This window comes from Cervus canadensis, chromosome 26 (genome assembly GCF_019320065.1).
Source record: "Cervus canadensis isolate Bull #8, Minnesota chromosome 26, ASM1932006v1, whole genome shotgun sequence".
Classification (NCBI taxonomy): Eukaryota; Metazoa; Chordata; class Mammalia; order Artiodactyla; family Cervidae; genus Cervus; species Cervus canadensis.
The window spans coordinates 14,784,723-14,800,392 of NC_057411.1; the positions used below are offsets into that span (position 1 = coordinate 14,784,723).

Consider the following 15,670-nt stretch of genomic DNA (forward strand, 5'->3'; position numbering starts at 1 on the left):
TCTTGATTCCAGCTTGTGATTTATCCAGCCTGGCAATTTTGCATGATGTACTCTGCAAAGAAGGTAAATAAGGAGGGTGACAATATACAGGCTTGTCATGCTCCGTTCCCATTTTTGAACTAGATAGTTCTATTTCTGGTTCTAACTCTTGCTTCTTAACCAGCATACAGATTTCTCAGGAGACAGATAAGGTGATCTGGTGTTCCAATCTCTTTAAGAACTTTCCTTGTTCGTTGTCATCCACACAAAGTCTTTAGAGTAGTCAATGAAGCAGAAGTAGATGTTTTTCTGGAATTCCCTTACTTTCTCCATAATCCAGTGAATGTTGGAAATTTGATCTCTGTGTTGAGGGTGTATAATCTGTTTTTTTTTCTTCCTGTTTTATTAGTTAAAATTGATATACAACTGAGTATTAGTTTAAGTTGTACAGCATAATGATTTTATATATATATAAATTTTGTATAAATATATAAAAATTATGTATATTATGATGTATATATATATCATTTATATATATAATGATTTTATTTTATATGAAATGAATGGGTTCATGCCACAATAAATTTAGTGAACATCTATTGCCTTATACTGGTATAATATTTAAAACAAGTTTTTATTTATTTATTTTTTTTTGCAGTGAGAACTCTTAGGATTTACTCTGTTGATAACTTTCACAGATAAATACAACAGAGTTAATTATATTGATTGTGCATTATATCTCTACTATTCATTTATCTTATAACTGGAACTTTGTGTCTTTTGACTACCTTTGTTCCCATACAAAGATACTGAATTGTTATTGACTATGTTACCCAGTCTGTACATTTCATCCTTCTAACTCATTTATTTTGTAATTAGAAGAATCAGATACTAAAGTATACATTTTCATTAAAGGTAATAAATAAGACATCATAAAGAAAAAAGAAAGAAGAGACCCTTTTCAAAAGGCCATTATTTTATTTGACTAAATAATCTTATTGCTTTACAAAGAAAAATAATTATCTGCCTTTTATTTTAAGAGGTTTAGGGGAAAAAAAGTTAGGGCTATAAGCTTTGTGTTTAAACTATGTTATGTTTCATGAATAACATTAAAAATTATTGCTATAGTACATATTCCTAAAAGCAAGACTATGTTTCTTTGGAAATGCAAGTTTCTGAGATATTTCAGAGCATACCTTATTTTTTTTTTTTTTTTAATATTCTTGAAAGGTAAATCAGTGTCTCCACAACATGAAGAAATAGTCTTTTGGGTACTTTCAGCTATGTCTTATTCAGTAATCATAGATGTACTAGGGGAAAAAAAAGCCAGATAACATAGATAATCATTGTTTCTAAAAAATAAAGTTTTGTAATTATTCTAAATCACAAAATTTTAACTGCTCCAAAGTTAGTGCAAATATAGTTATTGTTTCAAAAAATATTTTTAACCTAATGATGCCTCAGCAGTTTCCACGGTAGAAAATCATGTACTTTGGCTCTTTATCTGCCTTCACTATGAATTATATTAGAAGAATAGTTAAATAAAATGTTGGTTAAATAGGTCCAGATATTACTGTGTATAGTAATCTGCCAGTTTTGTTGTTTCTGATGGATTTTCCATCACAGTTGATCTGTGTTTCTTTACTATATTTCTAGCTAGAGCCAAGTGTTGAACAATGATACTATATATCTTTTTTGTACAATTTGCCAATTTTGGTTATTTTAGAACCTAGGTGTTCCTGAATTGTCCTTGTGAATCATCCCCGTTCTGCAGAGAAAAGACTGAAGAAAGAAATGATTTATGTACTGAAGAGTCAATGTGATTTTTAAACTACATAACTCAAAGACATTTTTACCAAAGGCGGGGAGAAGAGCTTTTTCTAGGGAATCAAAACTGCAGTATCTTTAAATAAATAGAAGCCATTAAGTCATTTTAGAAATCTTAATTATTAAGAAAGTCAAATTATATGAGGCAAGCTTCTTACAGGCATTTATATTAAATAGTACTCTTTGTCACAATAATTTCAGGCAGCCACTTTTGTACTGCTCCTTTTCAAGTTTTGTTTCCTTATGCTTTCTCAGTTGCATAGTTTCTAGAATGGATTACTTTTAGCCTAAACTCAGTTAAATATAACTTAGAAGTAATTCTATAGCATCCTCTTATCTAATGGGAAATAAAAAACAGTCACTGTATGTAAAAGAGTATCTTGCTCAAATTTCATTTGATTTCATTGATGTGTGTAGATTTTCAACACTTTGAAAAGTATAGACAACCAGAGGATGGAGTGTAAGGACTTCGAGGTGAGATGTGTATGGTTTGTGTGGCTTGATCTTCATGCATTTTCACAGTTCTTAATGGGACTATTTTTTTCAACAACAACAACAACTTGGTTATTCTTCCCAATAAATAAGACTGTTTTTTTTGTTCCTTTGTTTTTACCAGTTGTCTTAATTAAATCACCATATTTAATTGGTTTAATTATCTTTCTACATCAGAAAATGTGTGCTGTTATTTGTGTAGACATCTTTAGGAGTCATTCAGTTTAATTTTTTAAGTGAAAATTCTTGACATTATTATAATTTAAGATGACACTTATTTTTAACATTATAAAATATTCCAGATATATAGAAAGTGCACTGAGAGTTAGAAATTGACTATTTGAATGATAACTGTCCAGTACTCTTGCCTGGAAAATCCCGTGGACTGAGGAGCCTGGTAGGCTACAGTCCATGGGGTCCCAAAGAGTCAGACAGGACTGAGCAACTTCACTTTCACTTTGTTTCATCTATTCATATGCATTCTGTTTTATTAGGTTACTTAAATCACAATATTTACTGAATAAAAATGAATATGATAAAAGATTATATGTTATCATTGTATTAATATTATATGACATTTATATAAATTATGTGTTACATATATATGAATCAATAAATTAGTGTATTAATGACTAAGTATAATAAGTTATGTTATAAAATTCTTTAATTATGGGAATCTTAACAGGACCTGACTTACATTGATTTTTTTTTTCTCTCTAAATACATCCTTTATTATTCTGTATTTAAGGACATTAGTGAAACCTGTTTAGGGTTTCCTTCTCTGTTGAGGTACTACCACTAGGAAATTTTCAATATATTTCTTTTCCTTGACATTTTCTTTCCCAGACTGTCAGTTACTGATTCCCAGATGTAATTGCTTTTTAGTTTTTCCCAATGTTGCTCAGGTCAGCTTCTATAGTGATAGGGCTAGAAATATGATGAATGGAACATAAAGATGATTTCATTCTGATTTTGTTTAATTCCTGTTGACTGTTTTGCCTACTAGTTAAACCCTGGAAGTTGAGGAAATGTTGCTGATGTGAAAATAAATTTCTTTACCTTCAGGAGCAATACCCATAGCTCCATCATATACTTGTTTTATAACTCCTGAAGAATAGATGTTATAATGAGATTATTATTTCTACTAAATTATACATATTTTATTATAGAGATTAAATATAGTTTAGATATAATATTTTTCCCCATGAAAAATATACTTTGAGGTACAAGCAGCTGTCTTAAAAGTTGAGTTTTGTAAAATGACATGTTTCATAATTTGATAGCTACCTGTAAATGCTAAATCATCAAAGTATTAATAGAAAAGTGTATTGATGCATTCAAGTTTTTAATCTGTGTTTTGGTGTTATATTAAACCAGACTATGGTAGCTATTGATTTTAAAACCATTAAGTGTATATTTAAATAAACTCTCAGTCATGTTAAAGTTACAGCATAAATATTGCATCATATGCTACAACCTTAGAAACTCTTCCTTAGCATTAATGGTCCCTGACTCCCTTTGGGTATTTCAGGAATTGATACTCCATAACGGGCCATTAAGGAAGATGTTTAATTTGAGACCTATCCAGGTGCACCCTACTGAGATGAGATAATTTCAAAACCTCTAATTTTCCTCCTGCCTGGTTACTACTGATACACTAACTGCAAGGAATGAAGCATAGCAAAGATATCTGTATACTCTTAAAGGGCACTACATTTCTTTCATAATCTCAAGAACAAGGCATGTAAAATATATAGATATCTTTATGTTAGGAGGTTCTAAAGGAATTATTTTTAGACCTTATTTGTTACACATTTTTTTTTAAATCCACTATTTTATAGTAATATCTTTCTTATCAATACTTGTTTAAACTTCTTTTGAAAAGATACATAATGATCTTTTTTTTTTAAATGTGAATATCAAGGGTTTAAAGTCAAACTGTTTATATGGAAGAGTTGAATGGGACTGACTAGTCATGATAACTAAACCACAGTGAAACTCGGATCTTAGCATCTAGCTCATAATGAGATTTAGCTTCCCCTGCATTCCACTTGGTTTTGGAAAGTCTTCAAAGAAGCTGTAACTAGATGTGTAATTTTTTTTTTTTTCCTTGTGTGCCTGAAGGAATTGTAATAGAATGAATCTGATATCACTACCTCAGTTCTTTTAGCTTTTCTATTCTAGGGTTTACTTTTAATTAAGTCGGTTATTCAGTGACCGTCATTGTTTTCAGAGAAGTAGTGTTAAGACTCCCCACCCTCCCCATTCAGCCTTCTAAACCCATTCTACAGCTTGATATGACTCTAGCATCTAAGTTGACTTTTAAAGTTTATTGTTCCCAGCTATGCAAATACCTTTTTACCACTGTCAACTGTATTACTATCTGCATTGGTATGATATTTTTAAACTTTTGCTAGAGAAAAGATAATCATGTTTTTTTATTTCTCCAGCAAACCCTGGAACTTAATTTGTAACTCAAACTTATGCTAGATAGAATATATCATCATGATTATCAATTGTGAAGTACCCAGGTGATTTCAGTTATAAAATTGTCAAAAAGAAAGCAACATAAAAAAAAAAAGAAAGAAAGAAAGAAAGCAACATAAGACAATACTAATCTATCCCAATCATGAAGTCAGGGCAGATAGTAAAAATCCAATAAATATTAGAAATGTTTGAGGTTCATGACCTAATCACCTCTCAAAGCCCTCACCTACAAATTCCATCACCTTGGTATTTGTATTCAACATGTGACTCCTTGGGGAAGGGGGACAAACATGCAGTTTATAGTATGTAGGCTATAGAGTCAGTAGTCAAACGAAGTGATGAGATAGAGTAGGATCTTAAGAATGAAAGTACACACCATGTATCTAGACTATTCAGGTACAAATCTGAGCATTTTATTTTTAGCTTTGTGACCTCAACAAACTCTAACTTCTTGGTCTTGCAATTTCCTCATTTGCCAGTTAGGAATAATAATAGCTCCTTTCTTTGGAGTTGTTACAGAATTAATATTAATGTTTATTTTTAAAATAAATTAAGGGTGTTACAACAGTGCTTGATAGTAAGGAATCAGTAAATGTTCACTGTTATTGTGAGGAGGACTTTTATTTTGCCTCATGCTCTAGATTTTGGAATAGATTCACCTTCTCTTGTCAGAAGTGGAATTACTTACTTTGAAATAGAAACCTGATGAATCTGCATGTATTAAATGTAGCTTGCTTGACTTTGTTAATTTCTACTTTGCTTGGAAATAGAAATCAGTCCTTGAATATTATCATAAATGACATATTATGAAACAGTTGTTGATTTTTTGAATATCCTTTTAAATAATGGCTGTGTTCATCAGGCTTATTTTTCACAGCTAATATTGATGATAAAAGTTTGAGATTTTACTGATGACAAAAGTTTTCATTTGTAAAGACCAGAGTATCTATTTTACAAATCATATACATGGAAAGAGTATGAGATCCAGTTTTAAGTTTTACTTATCTCATTTCAAACAGCATTATTTCTCAATCTGGTTGCATTAATGCTCTTATTTATACTTAGGTTAATTTCAAACTCACTGATTTTATTTCCTATTGAACATATCAATGGAGGCAAATATCTTATCCAAAGCCTATTGGAAAATACCAGATGCTTTGTAGAATCTCAGGGAAAAGGTTAACTCAAGGACACGTTGCAAGGAAATGATCCTTAGTAAAACATCAATCTATTTCATGGCTAAATGATATGCTGCCCTAAAGCTAAAAATAGCAGTGTTCATTAAATCCAAATTTGTTCCTAAACATTAATAGACACTTGTTAGATCATAACATTATCTGAAAGACAATTAGATGGGACTTTTACTCTAGAGGACTTTCTTATAAAAGTTACCTTTCTGGATTACCTGTTTCCTTACATAACATCAAATTATGTTTGAAATGTAATTATAAGGCAATATGTGTTTTACTTAAGCAGTAAAAAATACTTTGTTAGTGTTTCAGACAGTGGGTAGAGATTTAGCATTTCATTGCTTGAAAAGTGTGGTGGGTAAATAATAAAAAATAATTGAATACAAATGGGTCTTTTTTCTCATCACTTTGGAATCTGTGGGACCATAGTAGTGAAGGAATGAGGAAAGAATAAAGACTTCAGGAAAGTTCTAGTGGACATGTAGTCTTACTTTTGGACTATTCTCTCTAACTCTAGTTTTTTTTTTTTTTTTCTGTATATTCTTAACTATCTTCTATTTTTTGTTTTTCATCCTGATTTATTCTTTTTCTTTCCACCCTTACAAAATATATAACTTTGATATTCTGTAGTATGGGAAATCATTGTCTTGACTTTCTCCAAGTAATCTATACTTTAAATCACAGTTCTACACTTGGAGGTCTCTGTGAACTCCCAAAGTACAAACTCTGGTTAGTATTGTTACTAATACCACTAGCCTAAATTTTCTTTCCTCTCCATTTTTTTCTCGGTATGCCAGGACCAATTTAATCTTCTCAAAGTGTTGTGTTTACATTATACTTTCTGATTCTATCCCAGTTTTCACACAACCAGTCATCCATTCCTATTGAATATTCTTCTGTCCCAGTCACCACCAAATGTAATCTCATTTACCATTTATAATCCTACTTTTGAATATAAAACCCTTCATTAAATGAAAAAAAGGATTTTTCTCACATATTGAATGCCTGCTCTTGCCAGGTATCTTTATAGGTCATGTAAGTGTATAACTTTTATTTAAGCCTTCTAACCATCTGGTGGAATAAGTATTAATTTTAGATGTGAACATTAGAGTATAGAAAAAATTAAGTCATCTGCCTGTGGTCATACAGCTCACAGCTTGAAGAGAGAGAACTTTAAAACTTTTTCACTCCAAAGCTTGTATTATGCCTTCTATTCATGCTGATTCTGACGGCTCTGTTTAATACTTGATGATAGGAAGTTTTTTTAAAAAAAATGTGCAGAAATAAGGGACTAAGATGGAGAAGGAAATGGCAACCCACTCCAGTGTTCTTGCCTGGAGAATCCCAGGGACGGGGGAGCCTGGTGGGCTGACGTCTATGGGATCACACAGAGTCGGACACGACTGAAGCGACTTACCAGCAGCAGCAAGGGACTGAGAAAGATATGGCCGCATCTGGTTCTAGGTCAAAGCAAACATATACCTAGTGTATGTGAAATTTCTTCCAGGTTGTATTTGTCTTCAATGTGTTATAAAATATACATCTGAGATAAGTAGCAGAGTTAAACACGTAGCCTGTTATTTGGTAGTAATACACTTCTAAATGCACACCAATGCCATTGTATGTGAAAGTGTGGTAATTTTCTGAAATCAGTGTTTGATCTCAGATAGCATAACAGCTGCTTAGAGATGTTATGCAAGTTTAGAACCCGGACAAATGTATCATATTATGAAAATGCAAAGTCTCATATTTTTGTGTGGTGTCATGTTAGGTACGATCTAAATACTAGTTAGTTTATTAATTTGATGGTTCACTTAATACTTCTATTTCATTTAATATCTTAACTCAGTCTCTTTATATCAAACCAAAGATGATTCACATAAATTACTTTCAGAGCAAAATGCTCAAGTGTTTAAGAGTAATGTAGAAGATTTAAAATTTTTTAAAATATATTTTGTATAAATATTTGACTTTCCTGGTTGCTCAGATGATAATCTGCCTACAATGTTAGAGACCCAGGTTCAATCCCTGGGTTGGAACGATCCCCTGGAGAAGGGAATGGTTACCCACTCCAGTATTCTTGGGGCTTTCCTGGTAACTCAGGAGGTAAAGAAACTGCCTGCAATTCAGGAGACCTAGTTTTGATCCCTCCTTCCGTCAGAAAGATACCTTGGAGAAAAGAAGGGCTACCCACTCACTACAATATTCTTGCCTAGAGAATTCCATGAATTGACTAATACTTTCACTGTAAATATATACCCTCAATTTTGAAAGAAAATGTTTGCAGTGATTTTTATTTATGCAAATTGTGCTTTTAAAATAAAAAAATTAAAATTTCAAAATTCATAGTTGGAAACTAAGTAAATTGAATTCAAATTCTTTGTATAGCTTTCACAACCTTTCTCTTCTACCCAAATGCTTTTCTATACAAGGTTCCCTTGCTCCTTACATACTCAGTAATTAGAGTTCTATAGTATGCTGTTTTTTATCTACTCTTAACTTTCTTCATAACAACTCATAACCTAGAATAATCCTTCCCCAACCACTGTGTAGTCAAATTTTATCTACTCATGCTCTAGCACAAATATCCTTGCAAACTTAAAAATTCCGTAGTCTACTCAAATGTACTCTCATTTGAGAAGTTATATATAATAATTCTCTTGGCAAGCAGCAAGAAAACTTTAAAGAAAAAGTACTTTTTTTAAAGTTTTAGACATTATAAATTATAGCTAACATTTAAAAAAATATGTATTTTACTCAGTCTGAACTTTAAAACTTATTTTGCTTCTACCCAGTGATCACTGACACCAGACATTTAAACATTTTATAAGATGGTGATGGGAGGAAGTGTGTAATAGTCATCTAATTTTTCTTTTTACTGCTCTACTTCTTTTTCCTAAGAGTTAATTATAACTTGGAGCATCCATTCACAGCAGAATGAGTTTTCCATGTAGAACCATGTTGGAAAGACATGTTTGTGAGAATAGATACCATCTATTGTTTTATAGGACATGGATTATGGAGCACTGACCTGTGTGTGCTTATGATTGTGTAATATTAATAAATCATGGAAATATTGCCATATTAAATTTGAATAATTAGCATTTAAACTCCTTTTCTAAGCATCTATGCATAATTAAATACTCTATTTGAAATATATTTTTCAGCCTTGTTAAATGAATATTTCTCAGAAACACTTGATCCTTTTTGGTTAATAATACAGATAAACTTTTTTTGAAAATGTATCACTTTCATTAAGTTACCATATGTCAGTTTTATATTGCTAAGAAGTTAATATTTGTTAATGAAAGTAACTGCAAATCATTCAAATTTCAAAATCTGTCTAATAACCCTGGAGGAATATAGATTACATTCAAAAAATATTTATAAACATTTCAAAAGTAGGGTTTTTTTTGTTTGTTTCTTTTTTTGAGAAAATAGCTACAGTGTAGCTATTTGGAAGGAGGAAATGTTGCTTAATGGGAAACTGTTGTTTTATAATTAGCAATGGTATTATAGGACTATGTACCAATCAGTTATTAAAACAGTGCCACAAGGCATTTTAAACATTCGGCATGTACCAAACATGTAAAAAAATCAAGCTCTAAAAATACTTAAATGGAAAAACATGTAAATATAAAAAATGAAATGTGGATTAATATAAATTTGTAAAGTAGATATGGAATACAATTTGTAGTTAGCAGAATTTGTAATAAGTGAATATTTAACTGGTGGGAGGATATAAAATATTATAAAGAAGATATCATAGTATCTTCGGTAGGTTATTATGAGGGAAAAAGTACAATAATGACATGCAATTTAATTTGGAAAAGATTGAGGTTAAGTTATTTTATAGATATGTGGTTAAGAATAGCTAAAGTAGAAGCAACAATTCCAAGATGAATGGCATTTACAGGCTAATACTAATCTTTATTTAGAGTGTAGAAAGAAAGCAAATATAAACTTTCAAATATGATTTGAGAAGGATATATGAAAAAATTAAATTGAGAAAAAATTATGCCATCAGAATTTAAAGTACCAGTTTCCTCAAAGTAAATCAATGTCCTAAGTTCAGAAGAACTTTTATTTCAGCAGTAACAAAAAAAAAAATAGTTTTAGCATATAATTGTGCTAGATATGAATTAAATTTAATCTGCATTAAACAAGGAATTTTATTAAATTTTAATCTGAACAAATAAGGAATTTTCCATGCTGTTTATGAGGAAAGAGTTTACTTATATAAGCTTTTGTAGAATGTTTTCCGTATTGTGAATTTTTTTTAATGTTTAGTTGAACATGAGTCAAATCACAGTTTCCTAATTATAATCTTAAATATTAATGATATAAATTAGAACACTTTCATCAGCCTCAATTTTTCCTTTCTAATATTGTTAAGTGTAGTAAAGCTATATAGTTTTGTTGGAGGACAGATATCCTAATCAAGATAAATATATTCCTTCCAAGTTTTTGAGAGCTTCTCTGGCCGCTCAGACAGTATAGAATCTGCCTGCATTGCGGGAGACCCAGGTTTGATCCCTGGGTTGGGAAGATCCCCTGGAGACGGAAATGGCAACCTACTCCATTATTCTTGCCTGGAGAATTCCATGAACAGAGGAGCTTGATGGGCTATAGTCCATGGGGTTGCAAAGAGTCCTTCATGACTGAGCGACTTTCACTCACTCCAGATTTTTCATACCGTAGCAGGCAAAACTGTCTGCTGTCTTCTGATAATCTTCGATGTAAGTTAGAAACTATCGTTCAGTAGTACTTTTAAAGCAACTTAATTTTTAAAGTAATTTAATGGTGGCTCAGACAGTAAAGCATCTGTCTACCATGTGGGAGACCTGGGTTTGATCCCTGGGTTGGGAAGATCCCCTGGAGAAGGAAATGGCAATCCACTCTAGTACTCTTGCCTGGAAAATCCCATGGACAGAGGAGCCTGGTAGACCATGCAGTCCATGGGGTCTCGACGAGTTGGACACGACTGAGTGACTTCAATATGTTTTATTACTGGAAATTAATATCCTAAGTAACAGTGTATTTCAAACAAGAAGAACATACTGAAAATTCTTTTTAAAAAATAAAATCTTACATTGTTTTAGTATCCTTTATTCATCCCTAGCTTTCTTAAGGACAGTGTGCATCTTTCTCAAGGAGACTGTGTATGATTTTCCTAAATATGTAAATGAGAGGTGTGAGAGTCAAGCATATCGTCTATTCCTCAGTTTTGAAGAAATTAAGGAAACAAAGGAATTGGTGAATGACAGACAAGTCCTGGTAGACACGCATGATGACGTGACATCTCTGCATCATGCAATGTGTGCGTTAAATTGCTTCAGTCTGACTCTGTGGACACTATTGACCATAGCTGCCCAGACTTCTCTGTCCATGGGGATTATCCAGGTAAGAATGCTGGAGTGGGTTGTCCTACCCTCCTCCAGGGGATCTTCCCAACCCAGGGATTGAACCTGCGTCTCCTGTCTCCTGCATTTGCCTGTGGGTTCTTAGTGCCACCTGGGAAGCCCCAGTGATTTATTGTATTGCTAATCTTCTCAACAGAATACAGGTGTATATTTTTCTCTTATGCAGTTGAAGAAATTGAAATTCAGAGAGCTTTGTAAACTTGCCTAGCACCAGAATGTTCAGTCAGCATGTTTTTAAGTCCTTTGCTGTTTCTTTCAAAAGATAATCTGGCAAATTGTGTGTGTGTGCACATGTTTCTAGAATATCTCACTTAACACATATCACATTTTGCACAGCACTTTAAATTATTGGTGAGTATACCTTCTGGCATCCATATTTAACTGAAAGTTGTTTTAAAATGGTGATATTTTAGACTTTCAGCCACATTCTCCTTATTTGACCCCTAGTATTAACATAGAGCTTTGTACATGGAAAAGTTTAAAGAAATTCTTTAGAGTTGGAAATATATGTTGAACTTGACTTGTCAAATTCTTTTGATTATTAGTAAATTTTTTTGAGCAATCATTTTGTTCAAATGTGATTTAATGAATCTTATGTCTTTTCTTGGTTTTTCTTCTTTATGTGTTTTTGAAGAGCTGTGTTTCCGAAATGATTTGAGTAAAAATCCACTTTATATGAAAAATGACTGGTTTGGCTAAAAACAACATGTAATTGGAAAAAAAAAAAACCATTCCAAAAAGTTTTCTTTTTTTTAATGTTAGTATTGAAAGCGTAATGGCTTATTTTTCTGTAGATTATTAACACTCTGGTCTGGAAGATTATCTACTAAAATTTCAATTTTATTATTTGTACCTCCAAATTAGCATATTATTGTGGGACTGTGAGTGAAAGGTCCATGGATGGTGAGGCTAGAGTGTGAAAACATGTCACTGTCCTCAAATAATAGCTTCCATTCATCTAAATTCCTTTCCTTACCTCTGTTTACACACAGGTATTTACATAGTAAACAGTACATGGATACACTATAATCTTGAAAACAAATGTTTATGCATAAATTAAGTTCAAAGTAATCTTAGTAGACATGGTTTTATGCCCTGCCATGATATCCTAAAATAAGTCATTATTATAGATAATCACTTTCTTATACTTTCTATAATTTTCTCCTGTTCCTTCATCAAGTTGAAAAGACATGAAATAAACTGCTGGTTTTCACTAAAACTGCACTTAATTTACTTCATATTTGTGTACTCATATTTCACTATGGAAATAATTTTTTGATTCCTTCAAAGGGTTTCCTTTTTAAGCATGTCTATCTTCTTTCTCTTTGTCCCTCCAGACCTACTTCATATATCCATGCTGTTCCTTTGTTCTCTACTCAGCATAATTGGGTAACCTGTTTAAGCAAAGCCTAAGTCTTTCCTTGAAAACTTGCTATATTTTGTCTATCCCTTTTCACAAGTAACACCCCTGATTATGCTCAAAAGTAAGTAAGTGTTAGTCGCTCAGTCGTGCCCGACTCTTTGGGACCCCATGGACTGCAGCCCACCAGGCTCCTCTTGTTCATGAGATTTTCCAGGCAAGGATACTGGAGTGGGTTGCCATTTCCTTCTCCAGGGGATCTTCCCAACCCAGGGATCGAACCTGGGTTTCCTGCACTGCAGGCAGATTCTTTACCAACTGAGCTACAAGGGAAGCCCCATACATCTTGTTTATTTCTACCATAGAGAGAAGAAAGAGCACTGATATTGGAGGCAGACATTCAGTTTGAAATTCTCAGTAACATGTCTGATTTTCCTTCTCAGTAGACATGAGACAATATTATCTGCATGATAGATCTGTATGGATAATTTAATCATATAATTGTGTAAACCTAGAAAAGTAGTCATATGATAAGAACTAAAAATATTAATTCTTCTCTTTCTATTGAGACTTCATTTATTATGATGTTCCTGTTAACAGGAGAAGTTGTGGGAACAATTTTTCTACATTAGTTGCATTCTCAATAGTATCCACCATGGTAGATATTTGGTATATATTTGTGAAATAGTGAATAAATAACTCACCTAGATGAGTTGCTATTAAAATAGTACTGTGTATATTTATCTTCTACATATATGTGTGTGTGCGTGTGTTTGTGTGTATTTGTCTGTGCACACACACATGTCTCTCGATGCTACAGTTGTAGAGGGGAAGAAAAGGTAATTGAATGTTGAGGGGGATTGTTTACTTGTTGACGTGTCAGTCAATTTACATATCCTTATTTAAGTATCCATAATCACATGCATGTAAAAGAAGGCTATTTTAAATTAGTACCTGCTTTCAAATTTATTTTCAGAAAGTTATATACTTGTGACACGACAATTAAATATAAGTTCTAAATGTTTTTCTACAAGTCAAAGTGTTGATAAGTAAAACAAGCAACATGTTGCATAGAAATCCTTTTCACATTATTTATCTCAAGCTCATTTTTTCTTGTCAGTGCTTTCTCTGTTTGCAAAAGTAAAATGTTGTGAGAATGTTTATTATGAGCTTAGTTTTTCTATCATGTCTGTGAGTTTAGAAAGAAAATTATTATACCTGTTGTTTCCAGATTTAGTTTATTCCAAGCCTATCTGTATAATAGTGACTCAGTAAATATTTTTGCTTGAATTTTCAAATGATTTTGCTTCTTACACAACCACAATAAAAAGTATAAGTAGGATAAAATTGAAAATTCATGAGATGTATAAGAATTGTTAAGATATATAGCACTTTCATACTTATTATTCTGAACAATACATATTTTTATGTATTGCATATAATATATGACAAATTTTAACCTATTTAATGTTCATGTAACCATATGAATTTAGTAACATTGCTTCCCCGCCATTAACAGACAGGAAACCAAGGAACTGAATGCTTAAATGACTTATCCAGTGTCTTAGTACTAGTAGAGTTGTGTGTATGTTAGTTGCTCAGTTATGTCCGACTCTTTGCAACCCCATGGACTGTAGCCGGCCAGGCTCTGCTGTCCATGGAATTCTCCAGGCAAGAATACTGGAGGGGGTTGCCATTCCCTTCTCTAGGGGATCATCCCAACCCAAGGATTGAACCTGGGTCTCCTGAGTTGCAGGCAGATTCTTTACTGTCTGAGGCACCAGGGAAGCCTACTAGTAGAGCTAATAATTCAAATTAGATGGTCTTGCTTCAGAACCCGTGCTCTTAACTACATACTGTGAATTGTAGTGCCAGAAATTCAGATAAATCTGTGTAAGTTTGCCTTATAATGAATGCAAGCACTTCAGAAATATTTTCCAACGTGTTTTGATAGAATGAAGGTTATTATAATCCTCAGTAAACTATCTCTATTTTGAATATTTCTTTCCAGAAAAAAAATTTAGATTTATACTCAAAATGTGAAATACATTTCACACTATTTCACAGTAGTGAAATATATACTGTCAATAGTTGCCCGAAGAGAGGGAAAGAGAGAGGAAAGAAAAGAAAGAAAGAAAAGGAAGAGCCAGTTAGCACTTGATTGATCAGTTTTAAAGATGCTCACTGTGAAAAACAACATCTCAAAAGTGAGGTCATGTACCTTCAATACTTTTACTTTCTAAGATATATATGTGCAAACTTTAAAGAGAGAGCAGCTATATCAGTTTGGTTCAGTAAAATAACTTTACAATGCTTAAAATTTTTAGTGTCTTCTATATGTATTTAACACTTTTAAGCAAAATTCCTTATTTTGAGTTGTAGGATCCTGGAAGATAGGTTGCATGTTTTATTCAATATTTTGCCCTATTTTCTTAGCACAGTACTTTGTAATTTAGTGGACACTCAGTAAACTTCTGCTAAATGAATTGATTATGATTGAGCATAATTAATTAATATAAATTATAATCTTCACAAATTTAATTACAAAAATAATTAGAAAAGTAATATGGTTTAAATGTAGAATAATTTCTGAATTATTCTCAGGGTCTGGAATGAAAGCAAGACTCATACATTTAGCTGTTTTGTTTACACATATAGTAATCATAATGAATGATTTTTTTTTAACTTTTCTATTGTTAGTAAAAATTATATTTGTGGATATATTTACTCTGAGTAAACACCAAATGTATTTAAACCTATTGATGAATTATACAAATTAATTATTATACTAATGAGTATAGTTTATTTATATTAATTTGTCCAGTGAGACTGAATTACTTGTTTCAGTAAGTTTGGGGATTGGGAAATAAACACTGTGGTAATACATAAGTTAATAATGTCTTTTAGGTTAC

At 32.1% G+C, this 15,670-nt stretch overlaps 1 protein-coding gene across 14 annotated transcripts in view; it reads left to right on the plus strand.

Annotated features, from left to right (window-relative positions):
• The window catches only part of ADGRL3 (adhesion G protein-coupled receptor L3), a 709,244-nt gene that overhangs the window by 121,119 nt on the left and 572,455 nt on the right, over positions 1-15,670 (plus strand). The gene's annotated exons all lie outside the window — the stretch shown is intronic.